A 13989-nucleotide genomic window follows, 5' to 3' on the forward strand; every position below is an offset into this window, starting at 1 on the left:
TTTAAACACAATACAGCTGGCAACAGTGCCATATATTTTATTAAACAGTACTCTAAATACCATCCAGCTAGCTGGCCGCACTTCACAGACATGGCCTCCGCCGCGATGTTCAGCTTGATGTCGACATTTGCTGTCTTTGTTGTGATGCAGTTCTGGCAGCTGTCTTCTGTTGGTGAGCACATGCTGTGGATTTCATGCCTGGTCAAGCAGTGCCTTCCCATCTCGGAGAGCCTGCAAGTCTGTTCAATGTATGCAAATAGTACATTAGTAGAAGTTGTAAAAAAAACAAAAACAAAGAAACACTGAAGTTCCATGGAAGTGGAAGTGCTTCACTTCACTATTCACTTCACTATTCATTCACTTCACTATATACTTCACTATTCTGTGCCAAAGGCCTCGAAACAGAAATATCTAATCCAATCCATTTTTTGGACGAATTCTGCCTCTCAATGACTGCTTTTTAGTGTTTCAGACAGGTAAGCCTCATCCTGTCAGTTTGATGCAATGATCACAGATGACAGAAATGTACCATGTCAGCAGAATAACTTATATCCCACAAAATTTTAGTGGAATGCAACTGCTTAGTATTCTGGACCACCAACACTGCAGAAGATCACAGAAGATCACAGAAGGTCACAAGAGCACATAAAAGCATCATAAGAGAAAACAACTTTCACAGTGACGGGAAAATAAATGACTACACACTGCTCTAATGCAGGGCTCCAATACAGGCTAATCTCTTGAAAGGGATCTACTCACTGCAACAGGGCAAGGGTAATTAGCAAATTACTTCAAGCACCTGCAACTTTCCTGGCATTACTTTAAACTATATTCTAACACAAAACCCGACTTTGGTGGCACACAGATAATTATGATGAAGAATCATTTGGAGGCTCAAAAAATAGGCTGATACATAACAATATTGCTCTACTTTATGCTGGCTTAAAATGATACACACACAAAAAAGACAACAAGCTTTGTGTGGTTCACCAATAACATTGAGTAAACAGCCAAAGATATTTTACTATTATGCTTAAACAGAAAACGTTTTTTTTGCATATTTCTGATAAGAACTAGATAAAAAAAAAAGCAACCCTGGAAATGCATGTACGTACTCTGAGTTCAAAGGAAAAGCTCTATCCAGATTTATGTTTCAATAATGGCTGCAAGAAATTGCTTGTAATTTTGTCACAGTAACAAACTCAATATGCACTGTCTATCACAGAAAGCTACTTATTTATTTACATTTGTATACTGAAGCCCTGTTAGGACTATTGCATCAGTGAGTAAACAGTGCAAAATGATGGTAACCAACAATTACAAGCAGACACGATACAGCTTGAGAATACAACCGCAGCAACAAGAACACGAAAGGGAAAAATTGTCATCCATCTGAACTGTAGCGCGAAGCTACAAAGGAAACCCCTACAGGTTTCTCAGAAACAAAGTCTCGCGGTTGAAGAAAAACTCACTCTGGTCTGGGATTCGAACCAGAGACCAACGCCTTTTCCACGTGGTCGCTCTGCCATCTGAGCTAACCGGGAGGCTAGCAGATAACAAAGCGAGGGCAAATGAATAAACAATGTGAGGCACTGGGACACTGAACATGGCAAATCAGTTCTGTGGAAGCCCGTAAGGCGGAGGAAAGTGCATGAAATGGAGAAACTGTCACCCACTTGAATTGTAGCACGAAGCTACAAAAGAACTTATCTGGATTTCTCATAAACAAAGCCTCACTTTGTTTTTCTTCAAATGCAAGTCTGTTTCTGAGAAACCTGCATGGATTTCCTTTGTAGCTTCATGCTACAATTCAGATGGATCACAATTTTCCTTGCATCAGATCACAAAAAAGACTCCTCCATTGTATGCCCCCAATCACTCTTCACCTGAAGCAGACTGAATGAAACCCTCATAAAAGGCTTGATGACTCACAATAGACCCCCCCTTCTTGGGACACACAATCGGCTCTCATCATGTTGGCACTGTCACCTCTAAAAAATTGACCAATTCACAGCTTTTACCATGCCGACGTCATGTGGAGCACCCTGTTGACATCACAATGTGCCAAAGAGGCACCGGAAAAGCAAGAAGAAAAAGCACAGGATTGTTTTTTTAAGTTTGTGACATTCTCACGGTGCGTAGTGCTACTGCATTCACCAACATTGTTGGTCACGGCATTTTCTACACGATGTGTCTGTTTGTTTGAAATGTGCAAAAAAATGTCAGAGCTTGTTTGGAGGCCCTTTAGGAGAGATGCTCCTCAGACAACCATTTTCGTTAATATTAGAGCTAACTGGATGAAGTTGATGCACAATATTTTTATGCAAAGGACAAGTCAGTAAGATGAGCAACTATTTACAGGTTATATTTACAACAGCGGTTGCAGCACTGATCGGTCAGATTCATAGCGCAAGCCCACTTCGTACTTCCTCCTCTTTTCTCGAGTGATGGTGCCCATGCGCCTCGTTCAAACAATCAAATGTCACATGCGTGTAGAAATATAAAGTTTATTATTTTCTTTAAATATGTCTGCTATGTTTTAATGTCTTTAGTTTCTCAATATCTTATTTGGGTATTTTCCTGTGCCCTCTGGAATTTTGAAAAGTACTGTTTCTTGTGCAAGGTTGAGGCTTCACATAAGGCCAAGGAGAGTGCTATAAAATGCCTTTATTACCTCTTATAAACAATTAATTGCAAATAAGCTAAAAGATTACTTTCTCTTCATTATTTAAAGAAAAATTTGACCTTGACTATCATTATCGGGAACACTGATGAGTTAGCTAAAGCGGGTTTACTGTATACAGGGCATCCCAGCTAACTTTAGCCAGAGTTAAAAAATATTCCGATGCACTCTAAGATGACGCAACCAAATGCATGTTGCCGACTATTGTATGTAATAAGTCACGCTATTTCTTGTATTCTGCTTACTTACATAGTCAAGATTAATTAAGCAACTTCTGAAGCAACGAAGTTAGCAAGAAATTTCAATTAGAAAATTGTAGAACACTTTGCAAAATGTCCGATTAAACAGTTTCTAATTTTTCTATTTATTAAGTATTAGTGTTTTTCCGCTTATTGCTGATGCCTGTGAAATGCAAAAAAATGCTACGTGACATGCATGCTTGCGCGTCGTGATTGCAGTGCTTTCAAATGTTTCTCATACAAACAAACATAGCATCTAACAGGGTGTGATGCTGCTCAAAAGGCGACGGGGCAGTGATGCAGGCATTGGCTGTGCGATTTATGCCACAAATGTGCTTCTCTCGCAGCGGTTCATGATAGCGATAAGCAGGCGCAGTGGCAGCACAGCTGGCTAAATGCTATGTTCTTTGCACACGAAGTGCATGGCAGCACTGCAATCATGGTGCACAAGCGGACATGTCACATGGTATCTTTCTTTTATTTCGTGGGCCTCTGCAGCGAGCGGAAAAACACCAATACTTAATAGATAGAAAGACAAGCTGCTTATTCGGACGTTTTGCAAACCGCTCCACAACTTTCTAATTGGAATTTTTTTCCTAGCTTCATTGCTTCAGAAGATGGTTAATTTTGACTAATTATCTAATTAAGCAAAACAAAAATTGCGTGACACACTACATACAAAAGTGAGCAACATGCATTTGGTCGCATCATCTTAGAGCGCATCAGCATATTTTTAAACTCTGGTTAAAGTTAGCTGGGACACCCTGTATACTGGTATAAGGGCTACCCTTGTGCAAGCGCCGCGCGCGCGTTGAAGGTCAAATTTTTTTTTTTTTAAAGCAAAACGTCTCACTAGAAAGCAAAGTTAGTTCCGCTGCTACCAGATGATGCTAGCTGCTTGTCTGTCAACATTGCTCAGGCCGGCACCACTGAGCCATTATTTTTATTTAGTGCCACGTTGTCTTAGCTGTATTTTCAGTGTTTCCAGTCAGATCGGTGGCATTTAGCCTCTAGAGAAGGGAGCCCTGTTTGGGCCAACGCTGGCCAGGGACGTTGGGCTGGCATCTGAGGTCGCTCATTGCAGCGTTATGTCATTTGTGCCTCTCTTAACCTCTGCTACAGCTTCAAAAACAATACGAACCTTTAGCAGGTTGTCATCAGCCTGATTTGTGTAAGGGCCGCACCCAGCCAAGATTCTAGAAAAAAAAATGTGCGGCCCTTACAAGAGTATGGCACAAAAGCGACATAGGCTATACTGTGCCAGTCACAAGGTGTTTATGAGTGGTTTCCTCAAAGGCACATAACCAAGGCTTGCTGCAAATGACAAAATCTAGATATTATCATTCTGCAAATGTTTTTGCAAGAGCATGCGAAATTTGGCTGAGACTGAGTCACACCAAATGCAAGAATTTTTGTGCCCAAACAGCGAAAACGGCCCAAAATAGAAAAAAAATCAGAGGCCTGTGCGGCACACGCAGCACAGTCACAGTGAGTGGCTCCATATGAGCTCCGTTTTCAGCACCATGCACTACAAGGTCTTTGCGGCAAAGTCTCTTCCCGTCGTTTTCACGAGAATGATCTGAACTGTCTGCCCTGCATCGACAGCGAGCAGCGGCTCATGCTACTCTCTGCACAGAGGTCTGCTGAACCCGACGTTGCCTGGCTGCAGCCGCACGAGTAGCTCTACGATTCACTTCTACAGCAGTGGTTCGTACCTTGTGAGAAGGCACCATAACGAGTACCATGTCACATGTCACAACCCTGTCACAAACCTGTGGCATGATATGATACTGTTGTTGCTGTTGTTGTTGATGATGATGGTGGTGGTGGTTTGTTTAATGGCATCCCCTTCGAAACGGGGTAGTGACAAATAGTCGCCTAGCCTTCTTGAGTTAACCAGGTCCAGCTACATGCAGCATGCAAATGCCACATGCAACTGCTACATGTCGGGACACCTGGTGGAAGATAACGCAACTGCAATGTAAAGTTTGCACGTATCGGTACTAAACGGCGTGCATGTCACATCGCGTGATATGGCATGATACGATGCTATGATGATGATGATAATAATAATAATTTAATGGCATTCCCTTTGAAACGAGACAGTGACAAACAGTCACCTAGCCTGATCGATTTAACCAGTTACGCTATACATGTTTTTTATTTAAGGATTTTTAAATAAATATTTATGGGATTTTACGTGCCAAAACCACTTTTTGATTATGAGGCACGCCGTAGTGGAGGACTCCGGAAATTTTGACTACCTGGGGTTCTTTAACCTGCGCCTAAATCAAAGCACACGGGTGTTTTCGCATTTCGGCCCCATCGAAATGCGGCCGCCAGTGCCGGGATTCGATCCCGCGACCTCGTGCTCAGCAGCCCAACACCATAGCCACTGAGCAACAACGGTGGGTGATTTTTTATACATCTTAATCCCCATTTTCTTCCTCAAATCTCTCTACCTTGTACAACTACCTATGCAACTGCTACATGGCATGCTGCCTGATGTAATAATAAGCAACTGCCATACAAAGTGTGCATGTAACGACACTACGTGGCACGCATCTCACATCGCTTGACAAAGCGGCATGCTAAGATGCTAATGAAGATGGTGACAATGTTAATGAGAATTTATTGCCATCTCCTTTGAAACAAATGCGGCAACAAAGAGTCACCTAGCTTGCTTGATTTAATCAGGTATGCCATACGTGTTTTCATTACAGGAATATTTACACATCTCCATAATCGCCTTTTTCTTCCTCGGGACTTCTCTAACTTGACCTTGTACCACTAACTATGCAACTGCAGCATGGTGTGCAACCTGGTGCAATAATATTTTAATAATATTAATAACAATAACAACACGATTTTTTCTAGCATTTCTGTATACATCTCCTACACTTCCTTTTCTTTATCAAACCTTCTCGAACTACCTTGTAGCGCTACCTGTGCACTGCTACATGGCGTGCACCCTGGTGCAATAACATGCAACTGCAATGCAAAGTGAGCACGTATCGATGCTATGCAGCGCACATGTCACATTGCGTGCCTCCTGACACACTAGGATGTATTTATAGGCCATTTCTCCACTGCAAGCTAGCAAGCACTGGCATGGCTCAGAGGTAGAGTAGCTAGCTGACTCCTGCACAGTGGGCTCGCATTTGATTTCGGTGTGAAATTTTTTTTCCCCTATTCCCGGCCATAACTGCGATGAACACCGGGCACCGGCGGCGGACACTATTGCATACCGAAACAGCTATCAGAATGAGCTCATCACAGCTTACGTTGTAAAAGAGAAAAACAATGTTGAAAGATTCTAAACTTGCTTATTACTACAGTCGAACCCGACTATATCGAACCCGTTTACATCGAATTATTCCATATATCGAACAATTTCTGGACACGGTATAGTTACAATGAGTATATATAGCAAAAATTACGCATACATCGAACAAAACTAGTAGCGACTCCCTATATATCGAACGTCAAACGGCGAAAAGTGCCCCCGGAAGTTGGCTTTCCCTCGCGGTGAAGGGAAAACCCGGCGGCGCGGCTCCATCCAACCGCTCTCCCTACGTGACTGCGCTACCTCGGAGCCGCCGACACCACCCTACAAAAAATGATCCTGGCCCGTCCGCCCGCAGCGCTTGCTCCGACAGCCAATCAGAGGCTCTTGTGCCCTCGTCGTGCAAGGTGGCGAAAGTGCTAGTTGTCTCGCTGCTTATCTGATTCATTGTGTGCGCGTTCTCCCGCAGTGTTGGCGTGATGAGGCGGCAGAATTCGCCTTTCATCGTGAAGCTCGAAATAATAAACCGGGTCGAACGCGGTGACAAGTCGGATGTCCCCGCAGCGTGCAAGATTTCGAGGAGCACTCTCAGCACGATCTTGAAGAATAAGGGGGAGATTAGGGCTAAAGCGGCTGAACTCACGACCCGGTGCCTGTGGCGCCCAACGCGTACGCGCGGCCGTGTACGAGTGGTTCATCCGAAATTGCTTAAGCCGTACCGACTTCCGCGTGCTCGGTGATGACTGTAAATTCTGATTAATGCGATGAAGCCGTTGTCGTTGCCGAAGTTTGGAGCGAGGTGTCAGAATTTCCGGAAGCTGTTGACAAATCAACGGTGGACGAGTTTGTGAGCGCAAATGATGGTGTTGCGACCACAGGAGAGCCCGGAAACAAAGACTACATTGCCGGCATCGTGCCGAGCACAAGTGAAAATGGGCACAACGAGGAAAGCAACGACCATCTTTGGCCCACATCCTCCGAAGCGATTGGTGCGCTCGCACTAGTCCGGTGCTTCTGCGCGAAGGCGGAATGTTGCGGCCTCAGCTGCTCCGACTCCTTAGACAACGTGGGGAAGTGCGTGCCTCGCACGCAGCGAAATTGCCCAAGCAGAAGAAAATGCAGGTCTATTTCGTGCGAAACGAAGCTAGTTTCATCAATAAAGTGATTTCATAAATGGTATGTGCTTTTATGGCATCCAATTATTTAGCAGGCTTATATCGAATTATGCTCTATATCGAACTGATAGGCGTTTTTTTGCGAGTTCGATATAGCCGGGTTCGACTGTATTGCAGATTATGAATTCACATCAAATTTGGCCAGAATGCAGACCAATCTCTCCATAAGTGTAAAACTTCAAAATTCTCCAACAATGTAAATGGTACCCTCAGAACCCTTGTCAAGAGTCCTCCTTCAGTTGGGCTTTCCTTGCTGCATTGTGACGATGACAGTTAGCTTCAGCTGTCTGTATTTAAGATTGTTTTTATTCTTCTCTGGTCTTTCTGATTGCTCAGAGCGATCAACGCCCGATTTGGAAAGTACAGGCACTCTGATGATACAGACTACAATTGATGGTACCCTGATGACATAAACTGAGTACTCTGATGACATAGACTACAATTCAGAGTACAGGTATGTACTTTGACGGTGGCACAGTACATGTCTATAAAGGCTAGTTTGCTTTCGTGCTGCGTTCATTTCCACCTTTTCAGGAATATAAAGACAAGAAATTTGATATGTGCAAGGCGCACCACTGTCCCACTGTGGCCAGGTGACCTTTGATATAGCCTTCAAATATCTAATTGAACAGTGAACATTTTCTAAATTTTATGGGTGCATGAATACTTGAAACCTTTAAATAAAAAAATCAGATATTGGCCTATTCGATATTGTCTTGGAATTGAATAGGTGGTATCCGTATAGTATAAGGATATTTTATGGAAGGTTACTGAATAGTTCAAATCCTCAAGCAAGCCAAAACAAACATAACTGGAGCAAAAAGTGCTACAAATTTCATCCTGGTGGCCACAGTAGAATACATAAACACAAGAAGTTGTGTAGTGGAGCACGCTATACACTGCTCAAGAATCCCAATTTTCCTTCTAAGCTGCGATCTTTTGCACTTTCCAAAAAGTGGTATGTATGCAAACAAATTCTACTTGTTCTGATTTGTTCTGAATGCTTCCAGTTGGACTTCTAGTAAACAACACTTCATAATGTGCAATGTTCTGACAGAAACTTGCAAACATTATGAACAGTAGGAGATGAACATTTTTTTATAATATTGATGAAGACAACAACCAATGTTTATGTGAAAACTATGCAATATTTGATTTGATTCACTTCTGGTACTGTTTGACTTACATTTGGTTTGGTATCAAAAATTACTATTTGCACACCCCCACTTGTTTCAAACAAAGTGGAATATAAAGTTTGTGTGCAGCACACATGGTAAAAAAAGGCTTGTTTCCATTTTGATACCTGCATGTAATGCTGTCCACAACTGGACAAATAGTCAACTGAGGAGCTTGTATATGATAAACAACTTCTTTCAGATATATCATATATCACGTTGCCACGCATATAAAATGTCATGTTTGTAGAAAGAGCGATCAATATTACTACTGCAGTATACATTTAAAGAGAGACAGCCGGGACAAGCTTATAGCTACATTAAGGCAAGGCATTCTTATTGAATGACTGGAAGTTATTGAAAAGAAGTTGGCTGCTCCAAACATTCGCTGAAGAACTGGTGATTTTTGGCAGCATCCGCTGCTGTCCTGCAACAGAATCATTCGGAAATGCCCCTGATGCAATGGTCTTTATCTCCAAAGACTCCAATAAGTGTTACCCTTTATATTCCAACAGAAATGAATATTCAACAATTTCGAATAGTGAATTCTCGAATCGAGTACAAATCAAATAGCCAAAATTAATTGATTAATATTCAAAGTATTGAATATTTGCACAGTCCTGATAATTTGCGCACACTTCTTTTGCTCTTATTTTTGTCTAATATAATGTGTGCAGTCATTTGGTTCATTCATTCCAACATTAAGTGTGAAGATACGGATAAGCATATTGGTGGGAAAAAGGGGAGCAAGGAGTGCATTGTACAGTACAGTCTGAGAAGGTTGATGGGGTTCCCCAAGGCCACACAGTTTGGGAAGCCCCAGTGAGTGGTATATGTACAACGCAAAAGTCAGTGCGTGGCGTACACATGTTCAGGCCAGTGCTGCACTGCCTTCAGAAAGCAGCACAGATATTAGAGATGACCAAAAAGTAATGAGAATAAATAGCAAAGCTCTTAAGGGGAGTTCTGCAATGCTTTTCGTGTGGTGATGTGGTCAGTATCAAATGTCACTTAAAGAAGAGCCAGCAATTCAGCCTCTGTCAGTGCCCCGAAGTGGCTGTTTGACCAGCGTGATGGTGAGAAGATGCAGCCAAATGCCGGTGTCGGTTAAGGTGCTGTCATACTCTGCCACTCCTGGTGTAGGCAACAGCTGGCTCACTAAGGACAGTCAGCAACGCAGCCCCAAAGCAGCCTTATGACCAGGCTGGCGGAATGCACAGCCAGCATCAGTAGAGCAGATGTAGAATACAGGCACATGCGTTGGCTATAGTGGAGACTAAAAGGCTGGGCTCAAATGTAATGAAGAACTTGAAATGATTCAGGTATGGCAAAGGAACAGTGAAGCACTTGCAAAGTCTTTGGTAGATTTTAGCCAATGGCAAACCAGACCCTTAGGCCTTTAGAAAGATGTTAGAACTACCTTATACAGCTTCGCTGTCTTTGATGTATGAGTTATTCAGACTGGAATACATGTGTGAAGAACCTTATAATCAAGCGGAAAGGAAGCTGATAACGACGTATGCCACAAGGTGCACACACTACACCAATGGTCTCCATCAGTTGGCCAAGTAGGGTACTTGCATAAAGCTTTGCCTGCTTATTGTATTGCTTTATTTTCAGCCTCTGTATCCGTCTCCATCGGTTTTACAATGGCACACGTCAAAGACCAACCTCTGTCCATCAAGTTCATTTCCCTCTCAGAAAATTTTTTGACATCAAAGTGCTCCTTAATTTTAAATCTGTACAAGTTCAGAAAGTTAACTAGCATACTTACATGGAAGTGTCCAAGTGGCTGTGTGGCGTAATTAGAAGAAAACACCCCGATTTGTCAAACTCAAGCTAGAAGCTTGTGCACCACCAAAAACACAAAATGAAAGATGCGCACAATATTGCTACACGTGTGCGGTATTTGATTGTTTGAACGAGGTGCGCGGGCACCATCACTTGAGAAAAGAGGAGGAAGAACGCTCTCTGGCTCTCGAGCTGTCGGCTGAACTGGCCAGTGCTGCATTATCCCTTGTAAATACATTTTGTAAATAGTCTCCAGCTTTAATCTTTTGTTCGTGTAAAATTTGGTGGAGGGTGCCGCTCCCCATCCTTGCCACAAAGCTCCGTACCATCCTGCTTTCTGCCATGGCTCCCGATGACGACGTCTCGTCTCCTCCTACTCCTGTGACCCCGACAACAGCGTACGTTACGGCTACCAATCCCCACGATCCTGGCGTATTCTCCGGCCAAGATAATGTCGACGCCAAAGACTGGCTCAGCCTGTATGAGCGTGTTAGCCGAAACAACCGCTGGGACCCTACCATTATGCTAGCGAATGTCCTATTCTACTTGGGTGGAACTCCTTGTGTCTGGTTCCGGACACACGAAGATGAGATGTCTAGCTGGGATGCTTTCAAGGAGAAGCTCAGCGACCTCTTTGGAAATCCCACCGGTCGGCAGTTGGCTGCTAGAAAAGCACTTGCTACCGAAGTTCAGTCTTCTACTGAATCGTACGTCTCATACATACAAGCCGTGCTTGCTCTTTGCCGGAAAGTTGACGAGAAAATGGCCAGAGTAGACAAAGTCGGCCACGTACTCAAAGGCATCGCGGACGACGCATTCAACTTGTTGGTCTTGAACAATGTGTCCACCATCGACGTCATTGTCAAGGAATGCCGCCACTTTGAGCTGGGGAAAAGCTGCCGCGTCATTCCACAGTTCTCCCTGCTCCCTAACACGGCTGCAACGTCATCTTGCATCGACCTTACTGCTTCACCACCTTTAAATGAGCACGTCACACGTATTGTTCGCTGCGAGCTCCAGGCCACAAGTCCTGCGCCGTTCCATCAATGCCCCCTTGACCCCACCATTGACCAACCAGCCCCAGCGATCTCTCTCATTTAGGCAGTTGTGCGGCAAGAATTTGCAAACCTAGGTTTTCCTGCTGCCTGTTCTGTCTCCCGACCTGACGCGTGACCAGTGCCGACTGCCACGCCTCACGACAATCTGTATTCCCCTCCCTGATACCGTAACCCTGCCGAGTGGAAAACTCCGGACGACAAGCCCATTTGCTTCAGTTGCCTCCGCGTTGGCCACGTCGCTCACCACTGCCACACCTCCTGAACGTCACCGTATTCGAGCTCCTTTTCCCCGTCTCCTCGCCCATATGCCAACCCACGCCGTTACTCGCCTCGCTGTAGACGTCCCTTGTTAAGCATCAGATAAACACTGGTGATGCTGTTCCCATTCGCCGCCAACCATAACACGTGTCCACGGCAGAGCAGGAAGTTATTCAGCAGGAAGTAAACAAGTCGCTCGCCAGAGGCATTGTTTAGCCTTCATCGAGTCCTTGGGTGTCGCCGGTCGTGCTCGTCAAAAAGAAAGATGGCACGTGGCGTTTCTGCGTCGATTACCGCCACCTAAACCAAATTACTAAAAAGGACGTTTACCCTTTACCATGAATCGACGTCGCTCTTGATTGTCTTCACGGTGCCAAATACTTTTCGTCCATTGACCTTCGATCTGGTTATTGGGAGGTTTCCGTCGATGAGCAAGACCAAGAAAAGACCGCTTTCGTCACTCCAGATGGCCTCTACCAATTCAGGGTTATGCCTTTCGGTTCATGCAATGCCCCCGCCACGTTCGAACGGATGATCGACTCTCTGCTTCAAGGTTTCAAATGGTCAACTTGCCTTTAATACCTCAACGACGTCTTTGTGTTTTCTCCTACATTTGAGGCGCACCTTGAGCACGTCGCAGCTATCCTTGATGTCTTCCGCAAGGCTGGGCTCCAATTAAACTCATCGAAGTGCCACTTCGGGCACCAACAGATTACAATGCTAGGCCATCTCGTTGATGCTTCTGGAGTGCAACCCGACCCAGAGAAGGTTCGAGCAGCAACGGCTTTTTCTGTAACTCAGTCTGTCAAAGACATCCGGAGTTTTGTGGGGCTCTGTTCTTATTTCTGACGGCTCGTGAAAGATTTCGCAGCAATCGCTTGACCACTCACTGAACTTCTGAAGAAAGATGTGCCTTTTACATGGGGTTCCCCTCAGGCTGCCGCATTTTCATGCCTTATCACGATTCTCACCAATCCACCGGTCTTGGCCCACTTTGACCTGTCCACACCTACAGAGGTCTGAACCGATGCCAGTGGTTATGGGATCGGCGCCGTCTTAACGCAACGCCAACACGGACATGACCATGTTATAGCCTACGCTAGCCGGCTCCCGACACCTGCAGAGCGCAACTATTCTATTACCGAGCGCAAATGTCTTGCTCTTGTCTGGACTGTTTCAAAGTTCTGCCCACATTTGTATAGCAAGCCCTTCTCAGTAATGACAGACCATCATGCACTCTGTTGGCTTTTGCCGCTCAAGAATCCTACTGGCCGGCTCGGTCGTTGGGCCCTCCGACTACAAGAATACCCCTACGCAGTGACTTACAAGTCGGGATGCCAACACCAGGACGCAGATTGCCTCTCTCACTACCCAGTCGAAGACGCAACCTCTATGCCTGATGCTGACCCCGACGCTTGTGTTCTCTCTGTTTTTTCACTGCTCCATGTCGCCGACGAGCAGCGCCGTGACCCGTCCTTGTGTATCATCATTGACCGTCTGGGATCGTCACTTGCCGAGAGTTCCCTTCGCTTATTCACAGTTCAAGATGGCGTACTCTACCGCCACAACGTTCACCCCAATGGCCCTGCATTACTCCTTGTGATCCCTAAACACCTTCGCTCGGCTGTTCTCCACAAACTTCATGACCTCCCCACTGCCGGTCACCTGGGTGTGTCACGTACATACGACCGGATCCGCCGTTGCTTCTTTTGGGAAGGGTTACCTCACTCCATTCGAAGATACATAGCTGCGTGTGAGAAATGCCAGTGACGCAAGACACCATCGACGCTCCCTGTTGGGTACTTTCAACCACTCAACATGTATATCAAATTTTCACAGGAGTGAGCTTGAACACAGGGTGATCATATTTGAGTTCTACATAATTTAAAAAAATCACCTGTGGCAGATGGCACAATTCCATTCCTTGAGCTGGAATATTCAGAGGCGAACATTAATAGTATGAGAAATAAAGAAAAACATAATAAATTAACTGAATAATGTTTAATAAGTAACTTCATTAAATTTCAATTAATCAGTTAAATGTGTTTCACATTCTTGCGAAATTAACACCTATTATTTAAATAGATGGCTGGTGACAAAACAACAAAACAAAAAAGTTTATGTTAACAACCTTGCTCTTCAACAGGTGCCTTGTATAATCTGGTGTTGTTTACAACAAGCAAAGAGCAACTCAAATCGTCTTGAGAGCTGCAGGAAAAATAAAACAGGACCAGACGAGTTTGGCTTATAGTTCCGCCTTTTTTGCAAGTATGCCGTGACGAGCTCAACTCGTCCTTTCATACAGGAAGCGTTAATGAACATCT

At 44.5% G+C, this 13989-nt stretch overlaps 1 protein-coding gene across 1 annotated transcript in view; it reads right to left on the minus strand.

The window, feature by feature from the left end:
• The window catches only part of LOC139050273 (transforming growth factor beta regulator 1), a 29318-nt gene continuing 15329 nt past the window's right edge, over positions 1-13989 (minus strand). Inside the window, exon 5 of the mRNA XM_070526483.1 lies at positions 1-239. The gene's annotated coding sequence lies outside the window, so the exon portion shown is untranslated. The remainder of the gene's footprint in view (positions 240-13989) is intronic.

This window comes from Dermacentor albipictus, chromosome 1, assembly GCF_038994185.2.
Source record: "Dermacentor albipictus isolate Rhodes 1998 colony chromosome 1, USDA_Dalb.pri_finalv2, whole genome shotgun sequence".
Lineage (NCBI taxonomy): Eukaryota > Metazoa > Arthropoda > Arachnida > Ixodida > Ixodidae > Dermacentor > Dermacentor albipictus.